Source organism: Coregonus clupeaformis, chromosome 1 (genome assembly GCF_020615455.1).
Source record: "Coregonus clupeaformis isolate EN_2021a chromosome 1, ASM2061545v1, whole genome shotgun sequence".
NCBI classification, from domain to species: domain Eukaryota; kingdom Metazoa; phylum Chordata; class Actinopteri; order Salmoniformes; family Salmonidae; genus Coregonus; species Coregonus clupeaformis.
Window position 1 is genome coordinate 5,917,139 of NC_059192.1, and position 15,646 is coordinate 5,932,784.

At 40.5% G+C, this 15,646-nt stretch overlaps 1 pseudogene; it reads left to right on the top strand.

Moving 5' to 3' along the window:
• Nucleotides 1-1,169: 1,169 nt before the first annotated feature.
• LOC121581803 overlaps nt 1,170-15,646 on the top strand; it is a 42,188-nt pseudogene continuing 27,711 nt past the window's right edge.

The following is a 15,646-nucleotide window of genomic DNA, read 5'->3' on the forward strand; positions in this document are numbered from 1 at the left end:
TTATCACAACACATAGGTTGTAAAATGGATTTCTTTTCTGGATTGGCTTCCCCAATGATTTTACCCATGCACCACTACTGAATTAATCTGGTATAATGCATTGCTGTCATTAATACTGTAATGAATCTGGTTTCATGCATTACTGTCATTAATGCCGTAATGAATCTGGATTCATACATTGCTGTCATTAATGCTGTAGTGAATCTGGTTTCATGCATTACTGTCATTAATACTGTAATGAATCTGGTTTCATGCATTACTGTCATTAATGCTGTAGTGAATCTGGTTTCATACATTACTGTCATTAATGCCGTAATGAATCTGGATTCATGCATTACTGTCATTAATGCTGTAATGAATCTGGTTTCATGCATTACTGTCATTAATGCTGTAGTGAATCTGGTTTCATACATTACTGTCATTAATGCCGTAATGAATCTGGATTCATGCATTACTGTCATTAATGCTGTAATGAATCTGGTTTCATGCATTACTGTCATTAATGCCATAATGAATCTGGTTTCATACATTACTGTCATTAATACTGTAGTGAATCTGGTTTCATACATTACTGTCATTAATGCCGTAATGAATCTGGATTCATGCATTACTGTCATTAATGCTGTAATGAATCTGGTTTCATACATTACTGTCATTAATACTGTAGTGAATCTGGTTTCATACATTACTGTCATTAATACTGTAATGAATCTGGATTCATACATTACTGTCATTAATGCTGTAATGAATCTGGATTCATGCATTACTGTCATTAATGCTGTAATGAATCTGGATTCATGCATTACTGTCATTAATGCTGTAATGAATCTGGTTTCATGCATTACTGTCATTAATATTGTAGTGAATCTGGTTTCATACATTACTGTCATTAATGCTGTAATGAATCTGGATTCATGCATTACTGTCATTAATGCTGTAATGAATCTGGTTCCATGCATTACTTGTCATGATAGGGGGAGCAAGGTTAGGGAGAAGGAATGCTGACTGTGATGCCAAGGGACTCAACCAATTACACAACACAAACACACACACACACACACACACACACACACACACACACACCATCACTGATATGATGGAGAGGAGAGATGTAAAAAAGAAAGGGAATGAAAGAGAGAGAGAGAGAGGGGGGGGGTGGAGGAGGATGATGATGATGAGGAGGAGTGGTAGATACAGAGTCAGAGTATCAGACTCAAAGGAGCATATCTGAGGATTGTCTCGACATGCAGTAGTCTCGCGCAGCTGTAATTACCTGTAGTATAGTAACGGAAAGCCGGATTAGCCTGCTGTGGGAGGATCTAAGGAAAAATCGACCAAATACTGTATTAAAGGTTGGGAAAAGCGCGTCTCCCATTCCCGGTTGCTGTTATGGGGGGGATAGACCGGCGGCGGAGAGTATCTCTGGCTCTTACCTTGAACTTCCTCGCGCTGATTCTAGCCGTGTCTGCGTTGACTACCAGCTACTGGTGCGAGGGGACACGGAAAGTGGCGAAACCTTTCTGTACCGGACCCGTCACCACCACCAGACAGTCGTTCTGTATCAGGTTCAACAGCTCGAACATTAATGATAGCAGACTGGTCCAGTACATCTGGGAGACCGGTGAAGATAAGTACCTCATGAGGAAGTTCCACACCGGGATCTGGTTTTCGTGCGAGGAGAACGTCAATATGACAGGTAAGAGAGATAAACTCTTGGAGAAAAACTTTTTCGCGCACTGCGATGTGACGCAGCTGTACGCATTGAACTAGCCTGTTTTTTAATGGAAAGTTATCATTGGGTTCTCAGAATCAAAGACTGCTAATTTGTAGGCTATGTCTATGTATTCGTTCTTGTCTTTTGAGTGAAATGCCCATAGCTTTTATGTGAGCTGCCAGCACACTCACACACACATTAACATGATCGTCTGTATGTAATTACGCACTCACACAAAATTCTACAAAATGTGACTGTGGTTGTTTTTCTCTGAAATGTTCACAATCAAATAGGTACATTTTACATGCAAAAAAAAACGAACAAACACGTGTTCTAATAAACAGATGAGAAACTAGAAAAATCATAATATTTAATTTTGCTGTAGTTCAAACAATAACAAAGCGGGAACCCCGCCACTGTTTTGTTAAAAAAAAAACGGAGGAATGGGGCTGAAGAAATGTAACCGCTCTCAAATTCATAGACAGCACTACGGATACAAGGACTGACCATCCATGATATCAAAATTCTAGGTCAAGGTCCTGATGAGCAGCCGAGTAGTAGAATCAGGTGTTTCAACAGGGATGGAGCTAAAGACTGCACTGGGTTAGCCAACCCTTTACCAAGGCATGCACTTTAGAAATCTGATGATTGAGTGTTTGATTGTATTGTGTTTGATTGTGTGGCATATTCTATTTCAGGTGAAAACTGCAGAAGTTTCATCTATGTTGCACCTTCACACGAAAGAGGTAGGTTTTGCGTAATTGCATGTTATTACATTGTAATAGATGTGTTAACAAAAAATGTTCTATGCATCTGTGAATGGCTATGGATGTGGTTTTATTATTTCAAGATTCCAGTCATCTCTCATATAAGGAATAGCAAGTGCAGCTCAAAGCGTGAAAATTGAACCCAGTCACTTAATAATCTTGGTGCAGGGTCACATGCAGGGCTCAACTGAGATTGAAGTTATCCTTAGATTTATTTGGAAGTGTCAATTAAAAAGTGCAAACCTAGCAGAATTTAAGAGGATTAGAAATGCTGCGTTGTCCTGGGGAGCTACTGCACTGTAACAAATTGCTGTAAATTTACAGCAACACTTTTACAGTAACTCTATATTACAGTACAGTACTATAAAGGCCAATGCATTTTGGGGGCTCAATGGCATTCCTCTAAACTGCTGTAAAATTACAGGGATTGCTGTACTTTTATATAACAAATTTACAGTAAATTAATGTGTGACCTGTTTTGCTGTATATTTACAGCAGCATACTGTGAATGATGGTGCATTGTAGGAAAATGTTTTGGGCGTCGAAAATAATCTCTGTCACATTAACATATTTTGAGGCGTGCCTTGTAAGTGGCTATATTTGTTGCAACCATTAGTGAGAATGCTGTACCCCACTGAATAGAGTACCATATCGTATGTGTTTATAAAATATATGTCCTGTAAGTCTACAGTAAATTATGAATAGAAGCTCGCCGCCCACTCAGCCTGTCTTTTCAAACTTCTTGGTAGTTAGCCATGAGAGAAAAAGTAATTTTCAGAATTACTGTTCAGGACCTTTAAACAGTTTAACCTCTATGGGATCGGTGTCCCGTATACTGGACGGTTGAGCTAACTTGATTAGCATGACTGTTGTAAGTAACAGCAAACTTTCAAGGACATAGACATGTCTTATATGGGCAGAAAGCTTACATTCTTGTTAATCTAACTGCACTGTCGAATTTACAGTAGCTATTACAGTGAAAAAATACCATGCTATTGTTTGAGGAGAGTGCACAACAACAAAAAACGTATCACTGCAACTGGTTTGATACATTCACCTCTGAAGGTAAATAATGTACTTACATTCAGTAATCTTGCTCTGATTTGTCATCCTAAGGGTCCCAGAGATGAAATGTATCATAGTTTTGTTTGATAAAATCCATTTTTATATTCAAATGTAGGAACTGGGTTCTACAGTTTGAACCCCTGCTGTCTCTGGCTCCACACCCACCCCGCCCAGCCATCTAGATGTGTGAAAGTTAGTGTATAAGCTAATGATCCATCATGTATGACATTCATGGGAGTGTGTAAACTTACATTTTGTATTACCTTACCATTTTTCTGTGTTCTGTATAGTTATGTACTTGAAAAGGTATCAATTGACCAATTCGGCACATTTGGGCAGACTTGATACAAAATAGTCCAGTATTGCAATGCTTCACTGGATCAATATGAAACCTTGCACACACACTTCTGCCATCTAGTGGCCAAAATCTAAATTGCGCCTAAAGTGCAATATTATATTGTGGTCATTCTCTTGCATTTCAAAGATGATAAAAATAAAGAAACGCAGGACCACAAACTTCAAAGTGTTTCCTTTCAAATGATATCAAGAATATGCATATCCTTGCTTCATGTCCTGAGCTACAGGCAGTAAGATTTGGGTATGTCATTTGAGGCGAAAATTGAAAAAAAGGGGGTCCTATCCTTAACATTTTACATTTTAGTCATTTAGCAGACGCTCTTATCCAGAGCGACTTACAGTTAGTGAGTGCATACATTATTTAATTTTTTTATACTGGCCCCCGTGGAATCAAACCCCACAACCCTGGCGTTGCAAACGCCATGCTCTACCAACTGAGCTACACCCCTGCCGGCCATTCCCTCCCCCTACCCTGGACGACGCTGGGCCAATTGTGCGCCGCCCCATGGGTCTCCCGGTCGCGGCCGGTTACGACAGAGCCTGGATTCGAACCAGGATCTCTAGTGGCACAGCTGCCTTAGACCACTGCGCCACTCGGGGACCCAAGATGTTAATGGTTGAATATTTACCCTTTAAGGCCTCTACTATATCTGGTAGTGATATAAAATACAAATTATTCATTGGTATACTGGAATATAGAATTACATAACTGTTAGCAATTGCTGTAGTTTTATTAAAATACAATTTAACAAAGTACTGTATTGCTGTTTTACTGTATATTTACTGCAGCATTCTGTACATTATAGTGCATTGTGGAAAAATGTTTGGGGAGGGGGGAAAGAATCGCTGATTCATTAACATCTTTGAAGGCTTGCCTAGTAAGTGGCTACATTTGTTGCACCTGTTAGTGAGAATGCTTTACCAATTCAACTGACATGTGGTAGTAATGCCATAATAATTCAATGTATAATGTGGATCTTAAACCTTTAATGGTTGAATATTAAGCCACATTCTGTAATCATGGCCAGTTTTGAAGTTTTTGTTTAGGTCTCTAGAAGTGCAAGTGTTATAAAACACCAAATATTCATAAATATTCTGTAATGTACAAATATCTAGCGGCCAACCTGCTTGACCAATCCCATGTAGTTACAGTAAAATACCAACATGATTACAGCAGCATTTACTTTCTTACAGTATTGTACTGTGCCATTGCTCTGCGTGTTCCAGTAACTTACAGGAAGCTGGTGGAACGTTACTGTGAATATTACAATGATTTACCTTGCGCTAGCCAGAGATAGGCAGAGATGCATTCAAAAGGTACCGTGTAACAAATACAGGATACAATCTATCCTTAACTACAGCAACATTCCCAGTAATGGTTACAGAAACATTTTACTTGCTATGACTGTGATACACTACACTACATGTGATACATTACTAAAGGCCTTCAAATTAGTGGATTTGGCTATTTCAGCCACACTGGGTGTGTACAATTGAGCACACAGCCATGCAATCTCCATAGACAAATGGCCTTACTGAAGAGCTCATTGACTTTCAACGTGGCACTGTCATAGGATGCCAACTTTCCAACAAGTCAGTTCGTCAAATCTGTGCCCTGCTAGAGCTGTCAACTGTAAGTGCTGTTATTGTGAAGTGGAAATGTTTGGAGCAACAACGGCTCAGCCGCAAAGTGGTGGGCCACACAAGCTCACAGAACGGGACCGGCGAGTGCTGAAGCGCGTAGCGCGTACAAATCGTCTGTCCTCGGTTGCACCACTCACTACCGAGTTCCAAACTGCCTCTGGAAGCAACGTCAGCACAAGAACTGTTCGTCGGGTGCTTCATGAAATGGGTTTCCATGGCACACAAACCTAAGATCACCATGCGCAATGCCAAGCTGCTTTTCATGGTTCAGGCTCTTTAGTTCCAGTGAAGGGAAATCTTAACGCTACAGCAAACAATTACATTCTAGACGATTCTGTGCTTCCAACTTTGTGGCAACAGTTTGGGGAAGGCCTTTTCCTGTTTCAGCATGACAATGCCCCCGTGCACAAAGCGAGGTCCATACAGAAACGGTTTGTCGAGATCGGTGTGGAAGAACTTGACTGGCCTGCACAGAGCCCTGACCTCAACCCCATCAAACACCTTTGGGATGAATTGGAATGCCGACTGCGAGCCAGGCCTAATCGCCCAACATCAGTAACTGACCTCACTAATGCTCTTGTGGCTGAATGGTCCCCGCAGCAATGTTCCAACATCTAGTGGAAAGCCTTCCCAGAAGAGTGGAGGCTGTTATAGCAGCAAAGGGGGGACCAACTCCATATTAATGCCCATGATTTTGAAATGAGATGTTCGACGAGCAGGTGTCCACTACTTTTGGTCATTTAGTGTATGTGTTTTTTTTATCAACCTTAGATGAATGCACTGGTAAGTCGCTCTGGATAAAAGTGTCTGCTAAATGACCAAACTGTAAATGTTAAAAATGAACGCACTGCTGGTATTATTCTAATGAGCTCTGCCTTAATCTATTTCTATTTTAATCACATTTGGCCTTGTTTGGGGGCAGAATACAGTAATACCCAGCAGTGTGCTTTGCAAGTGTTCATTTTGACATTTTCATTTTGGTCATTTAGCAGACACTCTTATCCAGACCGACTTACATCAATGTATGAAATTAAGGTAAACATGCATATACCTGTCAATACTTCCGCCGAGGCTGCCTCCCCTCCTGGTTCGGGCAGGCTTCGGCGTTCGTCGTCACCGGCTTACTAACCACTGCCGCCCCAATTATCATCATCACATTTGTCTTGTCTTGTCAATCACACACACCTGGTTCTAATCCCCTCATTAGTCCGTGTATAAGTGTTCCCTCTGCCCCCCTTGTCCTTGTGAGTGATTGTTAGTTGTGAGAGTAGTGTAGCTCGGTGGAGCTACTCGTACCATTTTGTTGCCAGGGTAGATATTTCCCCTGTGCCTATGTATTGTATGGAGATACCGTTACAGTGTATTGCCAGGGTAGATCGTTTCCCCTGTGCCTGTTTCGTTTGTCGCTATTCCAGCGTATTTTGTGTAACGAAGGAATAAACTCCGTATTCTGTGATTTACCCTCCTGCGCCTGACTCCTTCCATCACACACATCACAATACCACAGTCATAGCAAGTAAAAATATTGTGTTACGGAGAATGTTGTAGTTAAGCGGTCAACTTGCAAGTATATATTTGTGTAAAATAAAAACATGTATTGTAATTAAACTGTACAAAAAAAAATACACTACATGAATTGTAGTTCAGGACAGTGAAATGCAAATGATAAAATAGGTATTGAACGTATTAAAATACATATATCAAATACATGTAACAGAAATAGTGCCCGCTTTCAAACACCGACCTCTACTGGACACCGTACTTACACATATAGTTAGGATGTAGTTTCTCCTGACCGGTATCTTAGCAGGTCGAGTAGGGAACTATGGAACACTGACGGTATGAGGTTGAATCCTGTTGAAGGGACATTATTTAGAAAAATGCTTTATGTGAAACCACACTTTCTGCACTGTTGTTCAAATAATTTGTTTTATTTAGTAGAGTATAAGCTTCTGTCTTAAACATCCTTAATAATGCCATAGATTTCAGTTTTAGAAAAATAGTAAACTTGAAGGCAAAAAGTTAAGCATGATGTAAGATGAGAACCTGGTATTCCAACTGATTATAGGTTACTAAAGCGAACGACTTTCCTCTGCGCCACGGAGTTTTGATGGAAACAGTGGAGGAAGAAAAAATTTTATCTGACAATCACACGCTGCTATCCCTCCGCCTTTCATCAGTCAGACATTCCTCCTTCGTTTGTTTGACCTCCTCTGTGTCAGCACATTCTCTCCGTGCCTAATTACATTTATATTTTAGCAGACGCTCTTATCCAGAGCGACTTACATGCGCAATTAGGGTTAAGTGCCTTGCTCAAGGGCACATCGACAGATTTTTCATCTAGTCGGCTCGGGGATTAGAACCAGTGACCTTTCGTTTACTGGCACAACGCTCTTAACCACTAAGCTACCTGCCGCCCTATTCACTGCAATACAAAATACTGTTCAACACACACCCGCACACACACACATCCTCTTTGTGCCTAATTTGAGTCCAATGTTACTGTCTCTGAACCCAAAAGGGGCATTATTATGACACATTTCTAACTGACTTTTGTTGGTTTTAATGTATTCGATCTCAGTTATGATTCGATTTGATCCAATAAATCCATACCTTTCTCTGTGCTTTTGTGATGGGGGATACGTTGTCTAGGAAATTTAAGTTATAGTAATAGCTAAAGGGATACTCTCAGGTAGACAAAAAAAAAAGTACAAAACTGCAAAAGAGACACGTATGTGGAGATTCATTTGAATAAATCACAGACTACCTTCATCTTTTTAATATGCACCTTAATCCTGCCATGAAATTAAAATGATCACCTTTGATTAATCTTTGAAATCCCATTTAAGAGTTTGGTCGGAACAAGTAAAAAATGATTGCTCTATCGCTAAGAGATATGAACAGATTAAATTATTCATCTAGTGCCAGGCCTACTTTTAACTTTTACATTCTAACTATGGTTATTTTGGCAGCACTTAACATTTCCCGCAGATCTTATAGCAAAGAAACGAACAGTGTTATAATCTATGTAATTAGTAATAACATGTAGTTATTATTGTCAAGCCACGGGGTAACGCTTTACATTAACTTACCCCCTACTACTATGTAACTACACAGTAATAACATGTAGTAACAACGTAGTAACAACATCCGTTATTGAACAACTGGAACAAGGATTGTGTAATTACACATCCCACTTGCTGAAGGTTATTCCACATTTTCTTGTTCCACTTATGTAACTACTGTTTTGCAATTACACGTTTGAAAGTCACCTGTTAATTACCGTGTTAATAACCAAATTGTAACTACATGGTGCCGCTACCGTCAAATCCACAGGTATTCCCAGGGTTGATACCATCTTAATCTAATAAACTAGGAGCTGGTAACAAGAATTGTAACAAGACACACCTTGCCATTTTAACCACAGCTTGTTTTCAGTGGTTTATTTCCATGTTTTAACCTGGCCCAAAGGGTATATTCAATCAAATGTTATGTAAACTTCAATGTTGTTACAATGGATACGCTTGTATTTATAATGTACCCACTCAGGAGTAAGCAACTTAATGTAAAGTGAAATAACGTTTTAATTACTATGTCGTTACAATGTAACAGCACTTTTGGAGAAATAGGCTAACCAGGAGAAATGAGGAGACAGGATAATATTAGTTATAACCGTTGTAATTACATTGTACTTACAATATAACCATTTATAACCACCAACTCTTATTACAATGTTGTTACAAATTATGTACATGTATTTTTATAATGGACTTATCTAGCAGCAAGCAATTTAATGTAAAGTAAAATAACTTGTTGATTGCTTATGTAATTACAATGTAACAACCTTTGCAGTCAATAGGCTTACTAGGAGCAATAAGGAGAAAATGTTCTGTTTGACTTTTCTATAATGGGTTTAACAAAGATTAATATTCAAAGCATTCAAATTCAATTCCCTGTTTCAGACACATAGCAATAACTACTTTAGTGAGTAAAATGTGTACAAGAAGCCGTGAAGAAGCCGGATGTGGAGGTCTTGGGCTGGCGTGGTTACACATGGTCTGCAGTTGTGAGGCTGGTTGGACATAATGCCAAATTCTCTAAAAACGACGTTGGAGGCGGCTTATGGTAGAGAAATTAACATTCAATTATCTGTCAACAGCTCTGGTGGACATTCCTGCAGTCAGCATGCCAATTGCATGAATTGTGTTGTGTGACAAAACTGTACATTTTAGAGTGGCCTTATATTGTCCCCAGCACAAGGTGCACATGTGTAAGGCTCATGCTATTTAATCAGCTTCTTGATATGCCACACCTGTCAGGTGGATGGATTACCTTGGCAAAATGAGAAATGCTCACTAACAGGGCAGTAAACAAATTTGTGCACAACATTTGAGAAACGTAATGTTATTGTGCGTATGGAACATTTCTGGGATCTTTACATGTTGCATTTATATTTTTTGTTCAGTAATAGGTAGTCTACCTGCACTGTATCTGTGAGGTGTTGGCTACAGCACATATGCCAAGACCAGTGTAAGCACATTTGCTATATAACTCAACAGTGTTTGTGACAAAACCATCAGTAGAGTTTTGAAAATGCTATGGAAACCAATTTAACTTGTATCTTTCATTCGGTACATGGGAATTTAACGGCAAAAGTTATCTTATATGCACTACGTCATCACGGACAGCCTTCTGCACATAGTCAGTTTGATAGAAACATATCTCTGGTGGGAAAATGCGATATTGTTTTATTAAGATTTTAGAATATTCATATGAAAATCTGTCTCAAATTGGATGGAAACCTAGCTACAGTGGAACATGAACATGTGTAATAACATGCTGGAATAAGCTTCAGCAAGTGGACGTGTAATTACACAGTCCTTGTTCCAGATGTCTTATAACCGCTAAACCCTATGACCACGTAATAGCATAGTAATACTATGTTGTTACTATGTTGTGACTTCATTGTTACTATGGTTTTACCATGTTATTACCATGTTGTTACCATGTTGTTACTATGTTCTTACTACGTTGTTACTACGTTGTTACTATGTTGTTACTACGTTGTTACTATGTTGTTACTACGTTGTTACTACGTTGTTACTACGTTGTTACTATGTTGTTACTATGTTCTTACTATGTTCTTACTACGTTGTTACTATGTTGTTACTATGTTGTTACTACGTTGTTACTACGTTGTTACTACGTTGTTACTACGTTGTTACTACGTTGTTACTACGTTGTTACTATGTTGTTACTATGTTGTTACTATGTTCTTACTATGTTCTTACTACGTTGTTACTATGTTGTTACTATGTTGTTACTATGTTGTTACTATGTTGTTACTACGTTGTTACTACGTTGTTACTACGTTGTTACTACGTTGTTACTACGTTGTTACTATGTTGTTACTACGTTGTTACTACATTGTTACTACGTTGTTACTATGTTGTTACTATGTTGTTACTACGTTGTTACTACGTTGTTAGTATGTTGTTACTACGTTGTTACTATGTTGTTACTATGTTGTTACTACGTTGTTACTACGTTGTTAGTATGTTGTTACTATGTTGTTACTATGTTGTTACTATGTTGTTACTATGTTGTTACTATGTTGTTACTATGTTGTTACTACGTTGTTACTACGTTGTTACTATGTTGTTACTACGTTGTTACTACGTTGTTACCTACGTTGTTACTATGTTGTTACTACATTGTTACTACGTTGTTACTACAGTTATAACTGTGTAGTTGCATAGTAATAGATCATATGAAGGACCATTCTTCCCATCATACCCAGGCAGCGAGTCAAGTGGTCTGTCTGTCTGTCTCTCTCTTAGAGACAGATGCATCTTCACCGTTACACTGGAGGTTAATGATATGGTGAATGGGTCACTGGTCCAACTCCCTTACCTCCCCCTCTATTTATGTGTCTCTCTATTCCCCTCCCACTCCATCCCTCCCTCATCACTGTCTCTTTCTCCCCCCTCTCTCTCTCTCTCTCTCTGTCGCTCCCTCTCCCTCCCTCTCTCTCCTTCTGTAGGAGTGCTGTGGCTGTGTGATCGTGGCAGAGTGTCTGTATATTCTCCTCCTGTCCACCGGAGGCATCCTCCATGTCCATAGAGGCATGTCACTTAGAAACGTCATCAACGGCCTCAAACTCAACGCCTTCGCTGCCATATTCACTGTCCTGTCAGGTAACAACACTTTATATGCTCTCTTTTGTGTGCGTGCCTCTCAGTCCCTTTTCTCCACTCCTCATTGTTCCTCTCGGTTAGAAAAGTATTTTGTTTGTTTGTTTGTTGCTGATTGGGACTATAGAAACCCTGCAGATCAACATGGTCTCCCCTGAAGCTTTACTCAGCGAGGGGCCCTAAAACAGTGGAGTGACTGATACCCATGGAGCTCTGCTCACTGCTATCTGTGGGGCTGGACTTGAAAGCTACTCTTCCTGGGGGTCCACTGATCCATCTATACTATGAGGCTTTGAATATTTCCAGACAGCTTGTCTAGTTTTATCTGGATTAGTATTGATTTGGTCCTAGTGGATGGATGTTGGTTATTAGAGGAGTTCACTGAGTTCTTCTGCAGACACAAGACTTCAGGGTTCTGTTGGCTAGCGTGATGGTCTAGATGTTCTGTTGGCTACGTAATGGTCTAGATGTTCTGTTGGCTACGTGATGGTCTAGATGTTCTGTTGGCTACGTGATGGTCTAGATGTTCTGTTGGCTACGTGGATGGTCTAGATGTTCTGTTGGCTACATGATGGTCTAGGTGTTCTGTTGGCTACGTGATGGTCTAGATGTTCTGTTGGCTACGTGATGGTCTAGATGTTCTGTTGGCTAAGTGATGGTCTAGATGTTCTGTTGGCTACGTGACGTCTAGATGTTCTGTTGGCTACGTGATGGTCTAGATGTTCTGTTAGTAAGTGATGGTCTAGATGTTCTGTTGACTACGTGATGGTCTAGATGTTCTGTTGGCTACATAATGGTCTGGGGTTTTCTGTTGGCTACGTGATGGTGTAGGTGTTCTGTTGGCTACGTGATGGTCTAGATGTTCTGTTGGCTGCATAATGGTCTAGGTTTTCTGTTGGCTACGTGATGTGTAGGTGTTCTGTTGGCTACGTGATGGTCTAGATGTTCTGTTGGCTACATAATGGTCTAGGTTTTCTGTTGGCTACGTGATGGTGTAGGTGTTCTGTTGGCTACGTGATGGTCTAGATGTTCTGTTGGCTACATAATGGTCTAGGTTTTCTGTTGGCTACGTGATGGTGTAGGTGTTCTGTTGGCTACGTGATGGTCTAGATGTTCTGTTGGCTATGTGATGGTCTAGATGTTCTGTTGGCTACGTGATGGTCTAGATGTTCTGTTGACTACGTGATGGTCTAGATGTTCTGTTGGCTACATAATGGTCTAGGTTTTCTGTTGGCTACGTGATGGGTGTAGGTGTTCTGTTGGCTACGTGATGGTCTAGATGTTCTGTTGGCTACGTGATGGTCTAGATGTTGTGTTGGCTAAGTGAATGTCTAGATATTCTGTTGGCTACGTGATGGTCTAGATGTTCTGTTGGCTACGTGATGGTCTAGATGTTCTGTTGGCTACATGATGGTCTAGGTGTTCTGTTGGCTATGTGATGGTCTAGATGTTCTGTTGGCTACGTGATGGTCTAGATGTTCTGTTGACTACGTGATGGTCTAGATGTTCTGTTGGCTACATAATGGTCTAGGTTTTCTGTTGGCTGCGGTGATGGTGTAGGTGTTCTGTTGGCTATGTGATGTTCTAGATGTTCTGTTGGCTACGTGATGGTCTAGATGTTGTGTTGGCTAAGTGAATGTCTAGATATTCTGTTGGCTAAGTGATGGTCTAGATGATCTGTTTGCTACGTGATGGTGTATATGTTCTGTTGGCTATTTGATGGTCTAGGTGTTCTGTTGGCTAAGTGATGCTCTAGATGTTCTGTTGGCTATATGATGGTCTAGGTGTTCTGTTGGCTACGTGATGGTCTAGATGTTCTGTTGGCTACGTGATGGTCTAGATGTTCTGTTGGCTACATGATGCTCTAGATGTTCTGTTGGCTACGTGACGGTCTAGATGTTCTGTTGGCTACGTGATGGTCTAGATATTCTGTTGGCTACGTGATGGTCTAGATGTTCTGTTGACTACGTGATGGTCTAGATGTTCTGTTGGCTACGTGATGGTCTAGATGTTCTGTTGGCTAAGTGATGGTATAGATGTTCTGTTGGCTACATGATGGTCTAGATGTTCTGTTGACTACGTGATGGTATAGATGTTCTGTTGGCTACGTGATGGTCTAGATGTTCTGTTGGCTACGTGATGGTCTAGATGTTCTGTTGGCTAAGTGATGGTCTAGATGTTCTGTTGGCTACGTGATGGTCTAGATATTCTGTTGGCTAAGTGATGGTCTAGATGTTATTTTGGCAAAGTGATGGTCTAGGTGTTCTTTTGTCTACGTGATGGTCTAGATGTTCTGTTGGCTCGTGATGATCTAGATATTCTGTTGGCTAAGTGATGGTCTAGATGTTATTTTGGCAAAGTGATGGTCTAGGTGTTCTGTTGGCTACGTGATGGTCTAGATGTTCTGTGGGCTACGTGATGGTCTAGATGTTATTTTGGCAAAGTGATGGTCTAGATATTCTGTTGCCTAAGTGATGCTCTAGATGTTCTGTTGGCTATATGATGGTCTAGGTGTTCTGTTGGCTACGTGATGGTCTAGATGTTCTGTTGGCTACGTGATGGTCTAGATGTTCTGTTGGCTACATGATGCTCTAGATGTTCTGTTGGCTACGTGACGGTCTAGATGTTCTGTTGGCTACGTGATGGTCTAGATGTTATTTTGGCAAAGTGTGGGATGGTCTAGGTGTTCTTTTGCCTACGTGATGGTCTAGATGTTCTGTTGGCTACGTGATGGTCTAGATATTCTGTTGGCTAAGTGATGGTCTAGATGTTATTTTGGCAAAGTGATGGTCTAGGTGTTCTCGTTCGGCTACGTGATGGTCTAGATGTTCTGTTGGCTACGTGATGGTCTAGATGTTCTGTTAGCTACGTGTCGGTCTAGATATCATGTTGGCTACGTGATGGTCTAGGTGTTATTTTGGCTACGTGATGGTCTGATGTTCTGTTGGTTACGTGATGGTCTGATGTTCTGTTGGTTACGTGATGGTCTAGATGTTCTGTTGGCTACGTGTTGGTTTATATATTCTGTTGGCTACGTGATGGTCTAGATTTTCTGTTGGCTATGTGATGGTCTAGATGTTCTGTTGGCTAAGTGATGTTCTAGATGTTCTTTTGGCTACGTGATGGTCTAGATGTTCTGTTGGCTACGTGATGGTCTAAATGTTCTGTTGGCTACATGATGGTCTAGGTGTTCTGTTGGCTAAGTGATCGTTTAGATGTTCTGTTGACTACGTGATGGTTAGGATGTTTTGTTGGCGACGTGATGCTATAGCTGTTCTGTTGGCTACGTGATGTTCTAGATGTTCTGTTGGCACGTGATGGTCTAGATGTTGTGTTGGCTAAGTGAATGTCTAGATATTCTGTTGGCTAAGTGATGGTCTAGATGTTCTGTTGGCTACGTGATGGTCTAGATGTTCTGTTGAGTAAGTGATGGTCTAGATGTTCAGTTGGCTATGTGATTAGATGTTCTGTTGGGCTACGTGATGGTCTAGATGTTCTGTTGACTTCGCGATGGTCTAGATGTTCTGTTGGCTACATAATGGTCTAGGTTTTCTGTTGGCTATGTCGATGGTGTAGTGTGTTCTGTTGGCTCGTGATGGTCTAGATGTCCTGTTGCTCACGTGATGGTCTAGATGTTGTGTTGGCTAGGTGATTGTCTAGATATTCTGTTGGCTAAGTGATGGTCTAGATGATCTGTTTGCTACGTGATGGTGTATATGTTCTGTTGGCTATTTGATGGTCTAGGTGTTCTGTTGGCTAAGTGATGCTCTAGATGTTCTGTTGGCTACATGATGGTCTATATGTTCTGTTGGCTACGTGATGGTCTAGATGTTCTGTTGGCTACATGATGCTCTAGATGTTCTGTTGGCTACGTGACGGTCTAGATGTTCTGTTGGCTACGTGAT